This window comes from Haemorhous mexicanus, chromosome 22, assembly GCF_027477595.1.
Source record: "Haemorhous mexicanus isolate bHaeMex1 chromosome 22, bHaeMex1.pri, whole genome shotgun sequence".
NCBI classification, from domain to species: domain Eukaryota; kingdom Metazoa; phylum Chordata; class Aves; order Passeriformes; family Fringillidae; genus Haemorhous; species Haemorhous mexicanus.
In genome coordinates this window covers 7514130-7532794 of record NC_082362.1, presented here as the reverse complement: position 1 = coordinate 7532794, position 18665 = coordinate 7514130, and the positions used below count along the sequence as shown (strand labels likewise).

Below are 18665 nucleotides of genomic sequence, written 5' to 3'. Positions count from 1 at the left end.
CGTGAGGGGCAGTTTTAGGGGACAGGTGAGGGGGCTGCTGAGGGATAGGAGAACAGGAGAGAGCTGGCCTGTGGGGGTGCTGAGGGGAGGTTGGGAAAGAGGGTTTGTGGAAGCCCCATGTGGGGACACTGAGGGGTGAGAGGGGCCTGAGGGAGAAGATGGTGTGGGGGCTGATGCTGAGGCCATTTGAGTTCAGCCAGGGTTTTGGGGAGCAGCAGGCCTGAGGGAGAATGAGGAAAGGTGTGGGGAGGGCAGAGAGATGAGGTGGTACATGGGGCCTGGCATGTGTGGGGAGAAGAGGTGTAGGGGAGAGGCCTGGTACAGGTGGGAACTTTCTGGGGGCAGTGTGGCAGAGGATAGTGGGTTTGGGTCAGGCTGAGGACATGGAGCCAAGTGGAGCTGCCTCTCTAGCCAGGAGCAGCTCATCTCCAGGTGGTGACAATCCCAGGAGGTGGTAGGTGACTGCTCTAGTGCAGCTGCCCTCACCAAATGGGTATATTTCAGCCTGCCCTTGGCTGAGCTGTATCTGGGTTGTGGCCAGAAGAGGAGAAAAAAAATCTCAGGGGTTGAGCACATGGTCTCCTAAACTGTACTCTTGGCTCTCAGTGGTGGGTGTTGAACTTGGTAGGTTGTTGAGCCTTTGTGTGCTTTGGTATCTCCATCTACGAAGCAGAGATAACAGTTGGCTTCATGCAGGGATTAATTATCGCATCTTGTAGTCACGTATTTGTTTATTTGTTTTTACTATAGATTACAGCTGGAGGAATTCTAAACAGTCCACTTCTCCTTGTCATGGTGTTTGAGCGCATTGTGCTCCTGTCTGAACAGAGGAAATCACTGAGGTCAGTCTCCCTTGTGTTTATCGTTGCTTTCCCTTTCAGAAGTATGGGGACAAGAAATCATCAAAATAACAATTTGTACTGACATCCTGATAATAAATTAATAGAAACAGTTACATAAGACACAAAGTTTGTTAAAGGTGTGTTTGTAGGGATGGCTTCCGTTTTTGGCTTCAGAATTACACTGCAGGCACAGCGTGCTGTTATAAAGTACCCTGCAAATTCTCAATTTTGAGATGTGCCCAGTATGAAATTATCCAACTCTGTAAATTCAGTATTACTGCTACCGCTGAAATAAAATGGATGAAACAAACTTCCTTCCAATTTCCACATAATCTAACAGAAAGTTTTTTATCCAGCAGGTGTTGAGGTGATCCTGGATACGGTTTAGGTGAATTTTGTATTTACCTTTAGATGGGCAGAGCTTCTGGGGACTTTAATCTGGGAATGGGGGGGACACCTGAGGAATGTTGTTGGCCATAACCATTGTGGACTGTATCTAGAGTTTTGTAAACTTGTCCCAAAGTGGTCTGATACTTTGCCTTTTCCTATCCCAATAGGAAAAGTGAGACAAACGTGGATCACTCCAAACATATGTTGTTGTGGGTATTGGGAGAGGCAAACTAGAGGTTTATCTGATGATCTCAACCTTGAAGTTGGCAGCTTTGACAGGAAACTTGGTTTCATTCATCTGCCAAAGATATTTGTAGTGTATCATTTGACAAGTTAAAAGGCATTTTTGTAATGACACAAAAAAATAAAACCATCCGCTTTCTGAAACTACAGTTTCTGTCTTCTGAAATAATATGGGAGGCACTCTTCTGGGGAAATTAAGGGCATGTTTGAAAGGTAAACATTTGTGTTTTCAAATGTTGGAAGAATGGTGTTTAATGTGAATCTGCTGAGCATGGCCTATTGATACTAATTTGGTTTTGTACTTGTTTTGTTGAATTAGTGGGTATAATTTGCTTTTGGAGATGGGGAAACAAAATGGAGCAGTGAGAGAGTGATCCGCCCACGGGGTCAAAAGGTGGAATTAAGAATCAGATTCTTCTGAATCTTGATCTTGTACTTCTTCCTGCAGACAAATTGCCTGTAAAGCTCATGAATTATGAGAGCTAGCGAGGTCCATGGAGCTAACCCAGCAAATGCCAGCAGAGAGTCTGGGCCACAGCTCTTAGTGTTACACATGTGAAAGATAATGAGAGGTCTAGGTAAAAATCCTTGGAGTCTCTTAACAGTGGCTGCAGAAAAATGTGAATAATGCTTTGCCCTTAACTATCAGGTATTTTACTTGAAATGCTAGATCTGCATTTGATATGTATTCAGTGACTGCTTCAAAAAATATACAGTATAGTGAACAGACTGTTTGGAAAAAGTTCACTGAAATTCTGAAGGAACAGTGTGAAAATTATGTTTATTGTTGCCAGCTGAACTAAACAGCACATTTAGCTTTCCTAGTCCATTGCATTAGGCATGTTCTTGCTGCCTTCTCAAAAGACCATAGTAAGCATCTAGAAAGTTAGTTCAGCTTCATTTGCTAATTTCCTGATACAAATTTAGTACACTTAGGAAAAGAACTAAGCAGGTATATGTATGTCTGCATCTGGGATTTGCACCAGTCTATCTGTCAGATAGCTATACCCAAAGTTAATTCCGTCTGAAGGAGGTGCCAGAACATCAATAAATAAATATTACAAATTGCCTAGCGGTTCAGCTGACAGGCAGAACTGGTTTCAACACATTGCTCCCAATGTGCTGCTGCAGAGCTGGCCCTGGAGTAGACCCATATGATCTTCCAGCATGGACAGGACCTTTAAGAGCATGCACCAGCTCTCCATGATATTGTAGGAGAGGAAGCAGAGAACAATACTAAGCCCAACGGAAACTGTGGCAAGAATTTATTCAAGGCACATTGTAATTACTCGGGCAGGGAGTTTGGCCAGGACATTGGGGTTAACACCCCTGCTCCTGTAGAGGTGTCATAGTTTATTTTTTTTAATGACTTGAAGTGATGAGAAGCTTGGCTTTCTGTCTCAGCAGAGTGACACCAGTTCAAGCAGTGTAAACTTCTTACGGCAATATGAAGGTGCTGGCTCAGAACTAACTCAGAGCAGTGATGGGGCCTAGAACAGTAATCATTGCTTTATAAATACTTGCAGTAGATAAGAAAGATAAGAATGTGATTAGGGCACAGTTTCAGGTGCTGTAATTACAGCCATGCCTTCCTCAGCCTTTAGTCCAAATGCTGCTTGAATCTGGCCATTTTTAAGTAAACAATTGTAAATTTTAGAAGAAATCGTAGAACTTGAAGCAGAGGAATTTGGTTATTAATTATATAGCAGCTGTGGACAGCAGTTATCAATGCTTTTTCTTAGAAACTTGTTATCATACAGGCAGAACGTTACTTAGCCAATTTAATTCTTTCATGCCATTGAGATTTTTAGAAAGTGTTCTTTGTAAGTATGATGCACTAATTTAGAAACTAACTTTCAGCTTGTTTTCTGCTTGCAGAGAAGATAAGCACTTGCATGTTTTAGTGAGTGACTAGTTGTGCAATGCACAAGTGAGGAATTGTTTTGATTTTACTAGCTCATGAAACCTGCCATCATTCCTATAGTGCAGTTTGGGCCATTATTATGGGTTATGAGGTTATACAGGAAAAACATGTTCTAGAGAAAGGCTGGTCAAAATAAACGAGGTAGAGTCTTCCAGATTACAGCAATCTGGTTTTGTATCAATGATGTAAATGCTTGGGTACTTCCACTGGGATGAAGATACTGTGTCAGGCAGTGTCCCTCTGACAGTTTGTGTTGTAAGGACAAAAATGAAGCAATACTGACATTATTACGTAACTACCTTTGTATTCTATGACAACAACTATAATACCTGACTCTTCTCTTACCTTTTATTAGATGCTTCTTGCTGTGCACTTATGATTGTTCCATGAGTTGAGTGGTTTTAGCTATTAGGAAATGGGGAAATGGTGGCACAAGAAGTAGTACTTGCCAAGGTCATATGGGAAATGAGTGTCAGAGACATAAACAGAATCTCAGCCTTCTGACTCTGCCCTCTGGGAAACCAGACAAAAGTGGAAAAGTGGCTTGCAGTGTGACTCAACAGCTTTTCCTTCCCCAACCACTACCATGCTGGGCAATTACAAATAAATGCCAGTTGGTCATTTCCACCTAAGTCAAACAGGTTTCCAAGGGACTCTAGGTAGCATGTCTTCTGCTAGTGATGGCTCTTTGATGGGTCTTTGCAATAAATTTCCTTTGAAATCTTCTCAGAATTTTGGAACTGTTTTTTAGGCCATGACAGATGACTACAAGGAGAGTCTGTTCAGGTATCTCAGATTTTTCCCCAACAGCAGGGCTGAAGGGGGTTTTACTCTGGCATTGGTTCAGAATACCTGCAATGGGTACAAGGACCAGTATTATGGAGTCCTTGATCTTGAAGAGTGACCTATGGAAAGAAGCAGCACAGGAAAGGCCTTGGCTCTGGTCCTTGGATGGATGGGTAAGAAGAGACCTTTGGCAGAGAAGGGAGAAAGGTGACTAATAATGTGAAACTGGGAGGAAACTCATTTCAGTTATGCAATCTGCTGGCTTGCTTTCTCTGAGGGAAGACACCTTTTGTTAGTTGTTCCACTGGCACTTGCTGCTCATGCTGTCTTCTGAATAGAAATTTAAACCAATTATTTCTCTGCTTGACTTAGGAAGCTTAATTTAGCTTCACAGCAATGAAAATACAACAGCATTTAATTTCTTTGTTTTCTATCTGCAGGATTTCTTTTAGATTTATTTTGTCTCTTCCCTTTATTATTGGTTCTTTTTCCTGGCTGCCCAGTAGTTTAGCCAAGATGAAGAAACTTTTTTCTGCTATCATGCACTTATTCCCTGTATCTCACTTGTTCCATGGCTTTCTGTCTCCTTTTTGCTACATTTCCAAAGCTTCCATGGAGAATTTTGCTGTGGTGGTTCAAGAAGTTGCTGTTGTCTGATCTAATCTTTCATAGCTGAGTCAGCAGAAGATAGTATTCTGTGCCTAACCCTGCTGGGTTAGTGCTGGCTATCTCAGCTCAGACCCCAGCCTGAGAGTGCTGTGACACCCTGGCCTTTGTCCTAGACTGGCTGGTGTAGGGATGTGTATTTACACCAGCTGACCATGGTACAGGGAGGTACCCTCTGGAAGAGTTTGTTGGAGAGGATGACTGGAACTGCTGGACAAGAGTAGGTGGAACTCTTCTGAGAACTCCTAGATTTCATATTAGCATTCTGGTTTTTCCAGTGATCTGCCATGAACAGCTCTGCTGTTGACCCTGTCTGGATCTTGATCTCCTGTGTTATAGATTTTATATGTAAAACAACATTTTACATTGTTGTAAACTTGCTTCCAGGCACTGATTCTTACAATCCATAAAACAGTTGTGAAACTGTGGCCTTGCTCTTCAGCAATTCTGCAGTCACCTATCTCTGAGATATTGTATTTCACCCTTGAATAAGATTCTAGACCAAAAAAAGAGTTAGACTGCATACAGATTAACAAATGTGTTGCTAGTATCTCTGGCTACTGCAGCATGACTCACCCATCAGTGCTTGTCAGAATCTGGCGTGACCTCATTGAAAGCTTCAAGATCTCTTATGTGAAGGCAGGTTGTAATCCAGTGTGGGAATCCTAAATAGGTGGGAAATGAAGTTCTGAGATTGTGATAATGCATACATCATAAACATCTCCCTGGAAATCAAGTATGCCCTCTCCAGGAATATTCTTGCAGATTTCTGAGGATCTCTTGGTGCTAAGCCTGCCTTTCCCTGCTTTCATTAAAAAAAAAACACCTGTATTATTCAAGACAGCAGCGAAATCAACGCTGGTGGGAAACTTTAAGAGTAAATGGGACATGTCAGGGAGGAGATGCTCTGTTATTTGCAAGGACAAGAAAGAGCTGATGGTTCCTTTTTATTTAGCACAGCGTCTACAGACTTTATTTTTTTCTTATGTCAGTAATGGGGCTTCTGTTACACAGACATCTGCTGCTACTCAAACCGAAAGTGAAATCCCTGGCTGTTGGTCTGGTTGCTGTCCTAAGGACATGTGAATGTTTGCTCCTGTTTTGCTGTAGGTAATTTCTGTATGTGGAAAAATTGTCTGTGCCAGCCTGGAAGCTTTGTCCATAAGCAGCAACAGTTACTGTGTCTTGGTTTCTTAAAGCTGCAGCTCCTCACTGGTTCCACAGACCTGCTTTGTCACAGAGTGTCAGTAACTTTGTAGAAGTCTCTGCATCCTCTGTTGTGCTTGGGATCAGCTCTGGCATCTGTCTGAATGTATGTACGTCCCTCCTGCACAGACTCTTACCTGGTGAGTTTCTTCTCTTAACCTTTGCCTTGGGTAGATGGTATTATGACTTCTGTATTTCTTAACAGTTTTTTATCTTGAATCTGGGAACATGGATTGTTATTATTTTGGGATAGGGGAAGAGGGCAAAAATCCTGAGTAGATATATTTTACATTCTGGTCCTTCTTTAAGGAAGGTGTAGCAGGTGACAGAGTCAATGCATGCATATAATTTGTAAGGGAAAAATAGGGGACCTTAGGCCTTTTTATCCATGATTCTTTGCCACAGAGATCAGACAGGTGCTATATCTCCTTAGCTGTTTTGTGAATCCATGGGGAAATAAGTTGATGGGTCTGCCCAGTTTCTAGTACTAAGCACTGTGCGCCATGCACACAAAATAGATCTAGTTCTAAAAAATAATGTCTGATGTTCTTTGTTCAGAGACCAAGGCCAGGATGATGTTTGGAGACTAGATATACCTTTGCTGGATGATCTGATGGATTCACATCGTGATGTACTAGGCCATAAGAGATGGAATCCCCATAAAAGTGTTATCCATGCTGCATTCAGCTGTGGGAATGTTGGCTTAAATGATTGATCTAGTATTTGAAGTCCTATTGCTTGATTTACATCTTGATTTTTAGTATCTTGACAGACCTCTCTCTCACACAGTAAAGCATAGCTGGGGTTCTAGTAGAATTCTGCTCTTAGGTGAATCTCAAACCTCATTGCTCCTCCCTGCCTTCAGCTGGAAATGGACAGACACCATTTGTGACTGAATATCCTGAGTCACCGATTCCCAGCTGGCATGTGCACTGCAGTTCCGTCTCTTCCTTTCCGACTGCACTCCCTAGAGGAGATTGGAAACAACTGCAGTCGTCAGCTCCAGCGTGGTGTGTGCTCTTGCCGGGATCCACACAATTGGTGGACAACCCCTGTCTACGTCTATGGGGTGAGCTGCATGTGATTTGTTACTGTATGCCTGGTGTTTTCACACCGCAAAATAGAACAAGTGTAGGAATATTTAAGAAAAAAAATTCAGTTTCTTGATATTTACTAGAAAAATGTCTACATTGTGGAGATGGTGATAGGATATCTCCATTAAATTATCAGTTGAGACAAGTGATGATGCCAGTAATGCTCTCACAGGAGGATTGTGATAATGGATGAAAACTAAGAATCTAGAGAGATGATGAAAGGTGAAGTAGTTACTCCCTACACTAGCAAAATTCTGCTACCAGGAGCATGGGTCCACCGTGCAGGAGCTGAAAGATTATCTGTTCTGTCAGACACTCTTGTGCTGTGTTTGTTACCCTGCTTGTGCAGTGTCCCAAAGAAAAGCTGCTTAAGCTCAGCAGGGGAATTATGCAACATGTTGCTGTGTTATTTCATCTGACCAAAACATTTTCACTGTGTAGTGCTTGCTGCTAGTCTTGTGCATAGCACTGGGGGAAGCTGAAACACAAAACACTTCATTGAGCTTTTTGATCCAACAGGTCTTGACATATTGCTGCTGGACACATCTCTGTGTCTGATGTGAACTGTGACAGTTCCATTCTGTCCTGCTAAAATAACAGCATATTAAACAATACTATTCTGTCCATGTCATTTCCACCTATTGACTAAAAAGTTAAATTCTAATTAAGCTAGTTTTAATTTACATGTCATAAGATATTAGTTAATGGTCAGCTGATTTTCCTGGCATGAAGATTGCAAAGTGTATAACACAGATTAGTGCTTGTGTGGGACCAAATGAGTTAAACCAGCTCTTTCTGCTGAAATACCCAGTGAAATACAGCGATGGTCTGCATATCAAATCTGTTTGCAATAGGTCACCAGTGTTTGCCTGGTCACCAGTTCATCCTGTTAGCAGGCACTGATCCGGCTGTGGAGGAGATATGTGGCTTGTGCTGACTCATGAAAGCAGGTGCAAGTTGCATCAGTGAAGTAAGGAGTGGCTCACCTTAGAAGCAGGATGTAGGTTTTAGTGTAAGAACTGTTAACAAATCACCTTTAAAAGAACATTGTGGGGAAAAATACAGGGGAGACACTTTGAAATCTGACTTGGTAAATTCTTATTCTTCTTGCTGCATCAGGGGCTTGTTCCAAATGGGGAAGGTGTGGAATTGTTAACACCACTGAGGTGTCTTGGGAAAATGTGCACTGTAGCTGCAGACAGCAGTATCCTAAGGCACGTTTTCTGGGAGGGTTGGATGACAGCTGTTCATAAACTGTCATATAGTTACTCTCTTGTTCCTTCTTTATAGATCTGACTCATTTCTCCCTGTCCTAAACACACCAATTTGTTTGGTTTTTTTCTCTCCTCTCATTTACCTCATATCTTATATCCTTAAAGATTCCTTTTGTATCTCTGGGCTTAATTCTTTTAAATCCAGTTCCTTTGACTTTTACTTTGCCTGTGCTTTGCACTTGCTACAGAGCCGTAGCAAACTTGGCAGCCAACCCTTGGGCACTCCAGAGAAAACAACTGTCTAGACCAGGCACCTTCTGCCTGATGCCCTGGATGTACCCCAGAGCTCCCAAGAATTACTCTGTATTCAGAACAACATGTTGCTATGCAAATGATTCCTTTCTGGGGTTCCTCTTACCTACACAGAGTTACATGCCCCTGACTTCTCAGCAGGCACTAGTCTAATGTTTATTGATCTTTTACAGAGGTCTGATTCAAAGGAAGATTGATAAAATCTTGTCCGGTGTTTTTGTGGACTCATAATTGCACCTGCCTCCTCCTAGGGAATGAGGCAAGTGGGACTGAGGGAGCCCACAGAATAAATAGTGCCTTCTGCAGAACTGGAAATAGTGCAAGCTGGAGGCCATTACTGCAAAGGCCTTGCAGAGCCTCTGGTATCCAGCAGAATTCAGGAAGGTGTGTTACCCTTTTCTAAAAGGAAGGGAAATCAAATCTCGGTCTAAAGACTCCTATGGCATGGGAAGGGCACAGAAGCTTTAATGCAAAGTTGCAAGCTGTGCCTGTTCCCAGTTAAAGCCCCTGTTGCCCTAGGCAATCATTGAGCCTGTCAGCATCCTGCAGCTTTCATACAGAGTTGTGACCAAAATAGATCCACAACTTTACAATGTGGCTAAAAATAGCTTGCAGGTCAGCTTTTTTCTCAAAGGTGGTGGTGACATCAGGGGGAGAGCACTCTTGCTCCTGTTCAGTGCAGGTAGAACTGGATAAACAAAGTGGGGACAGCAGCAGTTTAGCTGAAAAGCCTTGAGGAAAGAGAGGTGATAAGGGATGGGAAGGGACTAGGGAGAGATGGGCTAAAGTGTCAAAGGCGTGGGCGGACTCACTGCTGCTGGCCAAGTTAGTGTGCTCATACCCAGACAACTTCTCCCTGGGGTTTTGTTTCCATGATGTTTGAGAGTTATCAGTCTGTTCCTGTCTCCTTGTGGCCCATGTCAGGATGTGTCACTGGATGGGCTGGCCAGCCAATGCAGCATTTCTTGCTCCTCATTTCCAGACAGTGAACACAGCCCATGACATCACCTCTGGCCAGCGGCAGATCAGAGGCTAGGCCATGGCAATGTCAAGTGTGTTTTGCTGTGGCCATTCAACCAGAGCTGATCTTTTACAGTGCAATTTGCATGTGGAGAAATCTGGATGGCCCTCAGTTCTAGGGGGATTTCGGTATTTGTTCTTAGGCCAAAAATAGGCTGTTTTTATGGGGTCGAACTGTCTGTTTTTGTAGAGCATTACATTTTACCAAAGGAGCAAAGCTGCACACCATGATCCTCAGAGTTTTAGTCTCTGTTGTGTATACTAAGTCTGGCCATGGAGATGAGTCTCAGCCAAGTCTGGAAGTTAAGTGCCTGATTTGGAACGTTATGGGAATCTAATGTAGGTTATGTGAGGTTTGCCATGCCTGCAGCTCCTGTGCTGCTGAGGTAAGTGTACTGCAGCAGGCTGTGCTAGCGAGAATTTCCTTTGTGCTGCAGGTTTCATGCCTGGTGCTTTCATAGTGCTGAAAGAGGGGAAGGAGACAACAAAAATGTGAAAAATCGAGGCCAGGTCATTACTGTCAGATGAGGACAGAGTCCTGTAGCCAGTCAGATGTGACAGAATGCACTTGCTGATGCTGCTACCAGGAAGCTTGAGAGAAATGTGACTGAGTGATAGCATTGCGCATGTGCCTTTGGAGGAAGGAGGCTATGTGTGTGCTCTTGCAATGCTTTTCTCTGCCCAGCAACATCATTGCTTCTTTTCCTGGTGTTCTGCTTAAGCAGCTGTTCTGCATTTATGATACAATCTATTCTTCATACAGGGCCATCTTCACACTGAGCCACCTTCACTGTCACTATCAGACGGACTGATAAGGTTTGCTTTGAGTAAGCACTATAAATAGGGCAAAAGCACGATAGTTACTCTTCTCTTAAAGTACTGTGAGTCTTGTAGGACCAGCCTCTGTCCCCACCTATTTAAAATGGCTCCTGTTGCCTCACAAGGGGGAGACTTCAGCCAAATACATCTCCATATTGACAAGTATAGAGAGAATTATGCGCATGATCAGCTTGCTGAGAATTTCATTTGATGTGCAGCTGGAAGTCAGCTGCCAATAGAAAAGGGAGCTCTGCATCCCTACTTGTGTGCTTCTAGTGCATTTAGATGCTACAGGCCACATTAATTGCAGACTGCAGTTAGAACAGGTTATAGGTGAAATCAACTCAGTACCATCATCATGACCAGTTAGTACAGTCATTTCTGAGCACTGCAGTTTCTCACCACAGCCTGCTTCTTCCCTTCAGTGAGAGGTGTTCCTTGGTCTGCCCTGCCCAGCTTGTAAATGTAGCTCATCAGTCTCTGCTTCTTTGCAAATGAGCTGCGTAGGTAATGGGAGGAGGAGGAGGAGGCAGCAGCACTGCAACCTGCCTATCCCCAGCCGGTCATAAAGGCTCCATGCTCCTTAGGCTTTCTGAAGTTATTTGCCCCATGAATTGTGTGGGTATAAAACTTAGTTGTTTCCTTAAATGCTCTACCTTTTGCACCAGGTCACTTCCCAGTGGGGAAAACAAGCTGTTGATGTAGTAGGCACTCAGCTTGTCGTTTGGATAAGATCCAGAGGCGATTAGTTTGGGTGCAGCAGTATGCTAACACAGGCAGAATGGACCCAGACTGGCCCCTGTCGAGACTGGGGCTATCTCCTCACTCTCCCCACCTCTGTCCACGGCCCCTGGCTCAGTGTGAGCACCGGTCCCTGTCCCTCTCCCTGCCTGCACTGGCACACCCATAGGGAAACAGAATTTGCACCCCATGCTGCTTGCCCGTGTCCTGATCGGTACCAACCCTCCCAAAGCAAACAGTGATTTGCATGTCTGCTCTGACTCAGCTGTGCTGAAGGCAGGAATCAGTAATAAATCCGGTTCAGTAAAGTCCATAGGTAAGGAACAGCCTTCTATAGCAGATACTGAGGCATTTTAAAGGAACTTGACTCTGTCCCAGGAAGTGCAGTGAAGTGAGCAATGCTGCATTGGGCAAGAAAACCTACCCAGGAACCATTAATCTCTCAACATCTGTAGCCCTGTGGTTGTAAGCACTGGGGGTTGTCTTCCCCTGCCTGCAATTACTAGCTAGCAACTGGGAATTTAAAGGAATCTGGGCTATCTTTAGGAAGCAAGTACCTACTCTTTGCCTCCTCTCAGGAAGCAAGGTCCTTCATTACAGCCTGTCATGGCAAGGGGCTTGCAGATAAGGAGGAAGGGCAGGAAACCTGCTGGGCTTTGCTTCTTTAGTAGCTCTAAATATTTTCCATAGTCTTAGCACTGTGAGTCAGCATTTCTAGAGCCTTGACTTGTTTGCAGCAGCAATCAGTGAGATGGTATAAGGTAAGTGGGGTGTGGAGGTATGTTTGTGTCTAAAATGAGAAAACCTTTGCCCAGGCACAAGTGGAGAAGTTACCAACTGTATTTTCCATTTGTGACTAACAGGAAGCAAAGGAATGGATACCCTTAAAGAGTAACTGCTGTGGAGCCATTTCCAGGGTAAGGAATTTCCTAGTGTGAGTAAGGGAATTGAACTTCACAAAACTGTAAACATCATGTTTCATAGTTCACTTGATACATATATATATATATATATATCTACATATTTAAAAAAAAAGACTGCAAATACTTAGGATTATCAGTATAGTGGGATAAAGGTAACGCTTCCCATCTGAAGTGGTATGGATTCATTTTGCATTGGCCTGGCCAGACAGGCTGTGGGGCAGAAAGACCCCCAGAAGTGTAGAGGTAACAAATCAGTCACTGAAGTTTTCATTCAGAGCCCATACCTACCCCGGAATAAAGAACATCAGCCGTGGGGTATCTTCTGTCACCACATGCAAGCTTTTTCCCTATGCCTGACTGGTCAGCCTGGCTGGATCTAATGGCAAAGGGAGGTGACATCAAAACCAAGATATTTTAGATCTGCAACCTCAGTTCTGCAAAAGTGTTTATTTTGAAAATTCTAGTTTCCATAGCAATGTAGTGCTGTTCTCTCTCATCTTTCTCCCATTAACCCAGTCTTAGCAGCCATTAGAAAATTATCAGTGAGGCAAACCTTAGCATTTTTTAAGATTAAGTGATTTTATATGTGTTGGTTCCTTAGTGAATCAGAGGCATTTAGTCAAGGATTGACTCACATCCTTTCCTGGGGCTCACATGAGGTCTATTGCAGTGAAAAGATGATAATGAAGAGTGAATATTATTAATTGAACTTGATGAATGAATTAGTAGTGAGGGGGTCTTATGTCTGGAATTCTGGTTCAGTTATATGTCTTTAGATTTTACTTGGGTTCCACTATAGCTTCATTAGGACATCATATTTTTGTTTCATACATGTAGTAAATAAACCCTTTTGTAAGGGTTGCTGTGTACTGCTGTTCCACTGCTTTTCTCCACCCCAGAGGTGACTTTTGGACACAGTTCCCCTTCCCATTGTCAACAGAGCCAGTGCTTGTGGCTCATTCCTTCATTCTTCTTTTCAATACCTACAAAAAATTCAGTTAAGAAAACAAGGCAATATCTTTTTTTATTTTGTTTTGTTTGTTTGCTGGTTGTTGTTGTGTTTTTTTTTTTCCTGGTGCATCTGGCCTTTCCTGGCCAAGGAACTATTAGTTTTGCCAGAACAGTTATGCAGGTTGGAATGTAAAAATCCCAGACTTAACCCTGCAGCAGTAATGGCATGCAAAAAACCAAGATGTGGAGATGATTTATTCTGATGGTGTACCTTGCCTTTTAAGGAGATGATTTAGTGAGTTCTTTTGCCTATATGAACTGTATCTCCACCTGGGGAGCTATGCCAGAATAGCTGTTCCATAAACCCTTTGCTGTGAACAACAGCCTTTGTCCTGGAATTCAGTCCTCATGAGTAGGTAGGTACAGAAACTGTGGGAGAACGAGAGTGGCACTGTGGACCAGATTCCAAGATAAGGAAGTAGGGCTAAATACAGGCAAGGGTTAGCCTTTGACTCCTGCAGTCCTCACTTAGTAACAAAAATACCTGAACTGTATAAAATAGAACGCAGATCTAGTAAGTTGAGGATGCAGGAGCTCTTCTGTGGAATCTGGATGTTAACAGGCATCTGCTGCACAGTGCCCATTGCTTGCACTCCCTGTCAGTCTGACTTCCTCCCCAAATAGAGCCATCATCTGTCTTGTTTGTATTCAGTCCATGAGTTCTTCAGAGGAGATGGGTTTTCAAAAGTAAGTTCTTCACTCTGCTTCTATTTGGGCTCCCCCAGGCCCTACATATCTGGCAGAAATAGCCTCTTTAATCCCAAGAGGTATAAGCTCACTTGTGCTCCAAAGAATAGTAATCCTAACAAAACCTCTATTTTAGATGTCAAATATTTACTTTTAGCTGAATTATGCCCATTCATTGAGAAAACTAATAATACTTTGCTCTTCACAGCTCTTCACAATGTAGCTTATCAGTGAATCCTGATATATACTTCATGCAAAACATTAAAAGGTGGTTGCTTATCTTTTCATTTACCTTTTTTCCCCCCCTTCATGTTCCTGCATTCCTATGTTTTGAGATAAGGTGAACAAAAGTTCTCCCAACTGCTATCTCTAAGCTATGCATTCTGCAATACCTTCACTGTGTTCCTTCTGATTCACTCCCTCCAAGGTGAATGGTTCCAGTCTTTTTAAATTTCCTTCAGACAAGGGCTCTTCCCAATCCCTGATCTTGTAGTCAGCCATCATTGCCCTGTGTCACATAATGAAGCAGCAGTCACAGTAATAACTCAAACAATAACCCCTCCAGATCTGGTGCTCTGTCAGTGCTGAACATTGTTACATTAGAGATCCCGAGTGAAACACAAGCAGAGGAGTCTCCATGTATCAAATGCAGACATACCCAACCCACATTTAAAAACTAATATTTTTTTTTAAAAATGTCCTGTTTCAAAATACCTGCTTGGTATCCAAATGAAATGAGAATGAAATGTGACTAGCACCCTTGTGACTGTTGTGTTGTATAACAAGATAAAAAGTGCTTGGGATTTGTGGATTGAGCTTTTTTTCATTTGTCTTCCAGAGGTCAAAGTCCACTGCAAGCAGTGACTGATACAGTTCCCTGTGTAAGTCAGGCTGGACTGCCTGTGCCTCAGGTTCTAACAGCAGGGGAGTTTGTGCAAGAGCACCTTGGTAGGTGTTTGTGTGGATTTCTCTGTGGTCCCTGTGATGATCCTAGGAAGCAGGAGGAGATCCAGAATTGTCTAAAAGCCAGGAATCTTTGAAATCCCAGAGAAGTAATAATGAGCGATGTGGCTGAACCTGCTAGCCTGCTTCCCATTCTGCTTCTTGTATGTGTCCAAGAAGCTGCCTCCAGTTGATACAATTGCACCCTAGTAAACAATTTTGCATGCAGCTATGGGCAGCAGATGTTACTCATGCCTGTGTGAACACTTCAGTGTTTTTACAACAGGGATGATTGAGTCCTGTTAGACAATGGATGTACCCACCAGAAGTCCCACTGGTTACAGCCATTCTGTTACAGCTTGCTCAAAACACTTTGAAGGATGGTCACGCCATCCTTCTTTGGCCACTCAAGGGGATTGACTCACAAATATGAGCAAAATAAAATTAGATGGCTTAAGTGGCTGCAACCCCAGCTGTGTCCCCACTGCCCAATTCCCAGAAGGTCATCCCTGTAGCCAGGCTGGCTGTGGAAGGCAACTCCTGAGCTGCTGTAGTGACAGCCCATTCTTCAGGGTGTTAATATTTGTCTGGCTCCTCTGTGAAACAGTTTAGGATGCTTAACCAGAATAAAAATGTGCACTTTATCATCTGAAGAATTATTTTTTAGTTTAATTTCTCAAATGGGCTCTGAGAAGTAGCAGTGTTGCTGTGAGGGCAGGGCAGAGAGATGACCTTCCCTTTTGGGAGCAGCCATTACGTCAGTTTTGCTGCCTCACAAAACTATACCCTGTGGTTATTTTTGGTGCTAGACTGCCTTAATTTTCTGGAGAGTGAATGAAGGATTAGCATAGTATGCTTATGACATTTGGAAACTAAGGTTTCAGGAAAAAAAAAATCATAATTCAGCGTGTGCTAAAATGGAAATGCTTAAATTGCTAGGGATGGGAAAGATGAGTAAAACATGATTTTTTTAATAATTTTTACAATTCAGCTAGGGGGTTAAATCCTTTTTTAATTTGTTGGGTTTTGCTGCTTTTTAAGACCTCTAACCCAATGCCTACTATCCAGCTGCCTCTAGAGAGAGAAGTCTTTAAAGAGACCAGCTTTGTACCTATAAATAATGTACACAGCAGTGTACAAAAATGGAGTCAAGGAGAAGCTCCTCCTTACCTGAATGTAACTGCAGCAGCTCTGTGAGAATAGCTGTGGTCAGGCTGTGAGCAGCACTCATACCCTGTCATCCATCTTGGCTAAACTGCTTCTAATTCTGAGATTCCATCACTTGAATATCAACTGGTAAATCCCAACTGCCTTGTACTCAAACACATTAGATGCCAGCAGCCAAACGTGGCAAGGTTTGAACAGTGTGGTTATAATCCTACTTGGAACTAAAGGTCTGCTAGAGTGCTTTGTTAAGTTGGATGTGTTGGAACATGGAGAATTTCTCAACTCTGAAACCCTCCTATAAATGAAAACACTGTGGCAAAAAAATGTAAATACATGCCACACATATTTTGTGTCAGAGCCCTTCCCAATATCTATAAATATGGTAATTTTGGTGTTTCCCAGTTTTGAGTTTTAAACAGGAGACAGACACATGAAATATTACAAAGCAAGCATTTTATTTTTTTCATGGATTAATTTTATAATTTCACTTTTAACTTACCTGAAAACAATTAATGGAAACTAAATGTAGTGTTTTAAAGAGGATTCCCTTTGAAAGGAAATAATTTGTTCTTGAAAAAATAACTTCAATAGCTTCTCAGTTTAACTGCATTTTAATATGAATACAAAACTCATCCCAGGTCAGACTCTTCAGGAAAACTTTCTCATGATTCCTGTAGCAGTTGATTCATTCCTTGCTGCCTTAATTTTGCAGTTTTAAATGGCAGGTTCTCTGCAAAGCCATCCACTTCAAAGCTTCATAAAACAGAGCTTTGAATAAATTACTGAGTTAGAAATTACACTGGTTGTGCCCAGCTTTGTGCCTGGATGTGGGAATACTTGGCACTGGGTGTGGAATTCCAAGGAAAATTGCCTCTTTGCTGGCTTGCCAAAGAGCAATAAGAAGGAAAACTGCTGCAGATGAGCAGACACGGAAATCTCCAGCTTCCCTTTCCAGAGAACACATCCTGAAGAACTGCTGAATATTAATATTATAACTGGTGCAACACTGGGCAAACAGTGGGATTAACAGGAACTCCTACTTCTGGAGGGGACGTGTCCCACCTGGTCACGGGGCAGCACTGCCTGCTGGAATTACTCTTACCTTTAAAATGCATCCCTGAGGATGCAATGTGGAATCAGTGGGAAGTGGGGAAGGCCCACCATGTGTGGACACACCATGTTGGGGTGTGGGATGCCCATGCTTCATGAGGCCCAGGCTGTATTATTTGGGATTTTTTTTCTCTCTTTTGCAAGCTTTAGATAATATAATACTGATAACAAGATACTTCTAAGCAGTGCCATAGTTGTTTTGTCTTAGACAGCCCACCTTCCTCTGTATTCAGATTTCTGGTCTGTGTGTGGAGATGATTTGTCTATAATTGTTTGCTTTCTTCAGAGTCTTTTGAAGTTTAAATCTTCAAGCCAGCTCCCTATATTAAAAATAAATTCTTCCAAGCCACCAATAAAATGTCAGCTGTGATTAAAGCCCGACTCCTCATTTTAAGACTTGTCTCCTAAGCACTGTGAGGTCACTCAATGAGTCAGCGTTTGAAAGGACCAGGACCGTTATTGTTTGGGTAAAGCCCAAAGTTCATCATTGCTTGCTTAAATGGTTTCATCACGTTTTAAATGGCTTTGCATTGTGCTGAAAGAAATGTAAACTGCAGGAATGATTTGGCAGAGAACTCGTGATATTTCAGGCACCTCAAATCTTGAAAAAACCCTCTGTATTAATATCGAAGTTGGTATTTCTGGTAAGGAAAAGCTTTACCTCCTGTGTAGTAAAGAGGAGGGTGAAGTGGGAAGCTCTGTCTGAGGTATAAACTTTCAACTGTGTTCTCTTAAAATAAAGTTTGGGAACTGTAAAATCTCCAGACAAGGGCTCTTGTACAGTGCCAAAGTCTGATAGGGCTTTTCTAGACACATGAACTTCATTAATTTTGTTCATTAAAATAACAAAGAAATAGAACAGAGGATTAAGCTGCAAGGAAAAGCCTTGAGAAGCGAGTCCATACTATTTTCAGGACTATCTCCTGTTTATATTACACACATTAATTGTAAGAGTCTCTAATTACATGAACGCATTTTATTTTGTCACTTTTCCTCCCTGTTTGCTGCAGTGTACACTCTTGCGACTATTTGGAGGCAATTAATCACACCAAAGCAGCAAATAACTTGGAGCAGGACTCTGCCTCTCTCTCCAGCCTGTGTCAGTCGTGGGTCTCCCCATTCTCGCTGCCCTTTTCCTACGTTCCTAATTAACTCCTGCCTCAGTTCCTCACTGATCCATACAACCCAAAACCCTTTGTCTCAGTGCTGTCTGGAGAATTGGACCTTGGTTTTGAGGAGGAATCCCGGAACAGCAGTTGAATGTCTTGCCCTCCTGCAGTGGAGGCTGGCTGGAGCAGGGGAGGGAATTGAGATCATTTAGCTGCCACCACCCCCCTCGGAACATGCTGAAGTGGGGATAATCAGAGATTGAAATTGTTTGAAATATGTTGCAAATTCTGTCAAGTTTCAAGAGTTCTCCTCCTTACACTCTCGGGCTTCCCCATCAACCTTTGATTTTTGTTAAGCATCAGTTAAATCTCCGGTGCTTCTCTGGGAGGTGGACAGGTGCATTTGTTGAGCCCACCTTTCCCGGGCCGGCTGGGTGCTGAGCACGCCCGGTGGCGGGT

The 18665-nt window shown here is 42.8% G+C and overlaps 1 long non-coding RNA gene across 3 annotated transcripts; it reads left to right on the top strand.

Moving 5' to 3' along the window:
* Window positions 1-143: 143 nt before the first annotated feature.
* LOC132337457 (uncharacterized) lies at window positions 144-17472 on the top strand. Of its 3 annotated transcripts, none has more exons than XR_009489185.1 (4): window positions 144-842; window positions 6051-6197; window positions 6923-7126; window positions 12121-17472. It is a non-coding gene; the product is annotated as an uncharacterized LOC132337457 (long non-coding RNA). The 3 variants fall into 3 exon arrangements; XR_009489184.1 differs by adding an exon at window positions 5866-5957 and having other exon boundaries at window positions 6923-17472; XR_009489183.1 differs by having other exon boundaries at window positions 6923-17472.
* Window positions 17473-18665: the final 1193 nt, after the last annotated feature.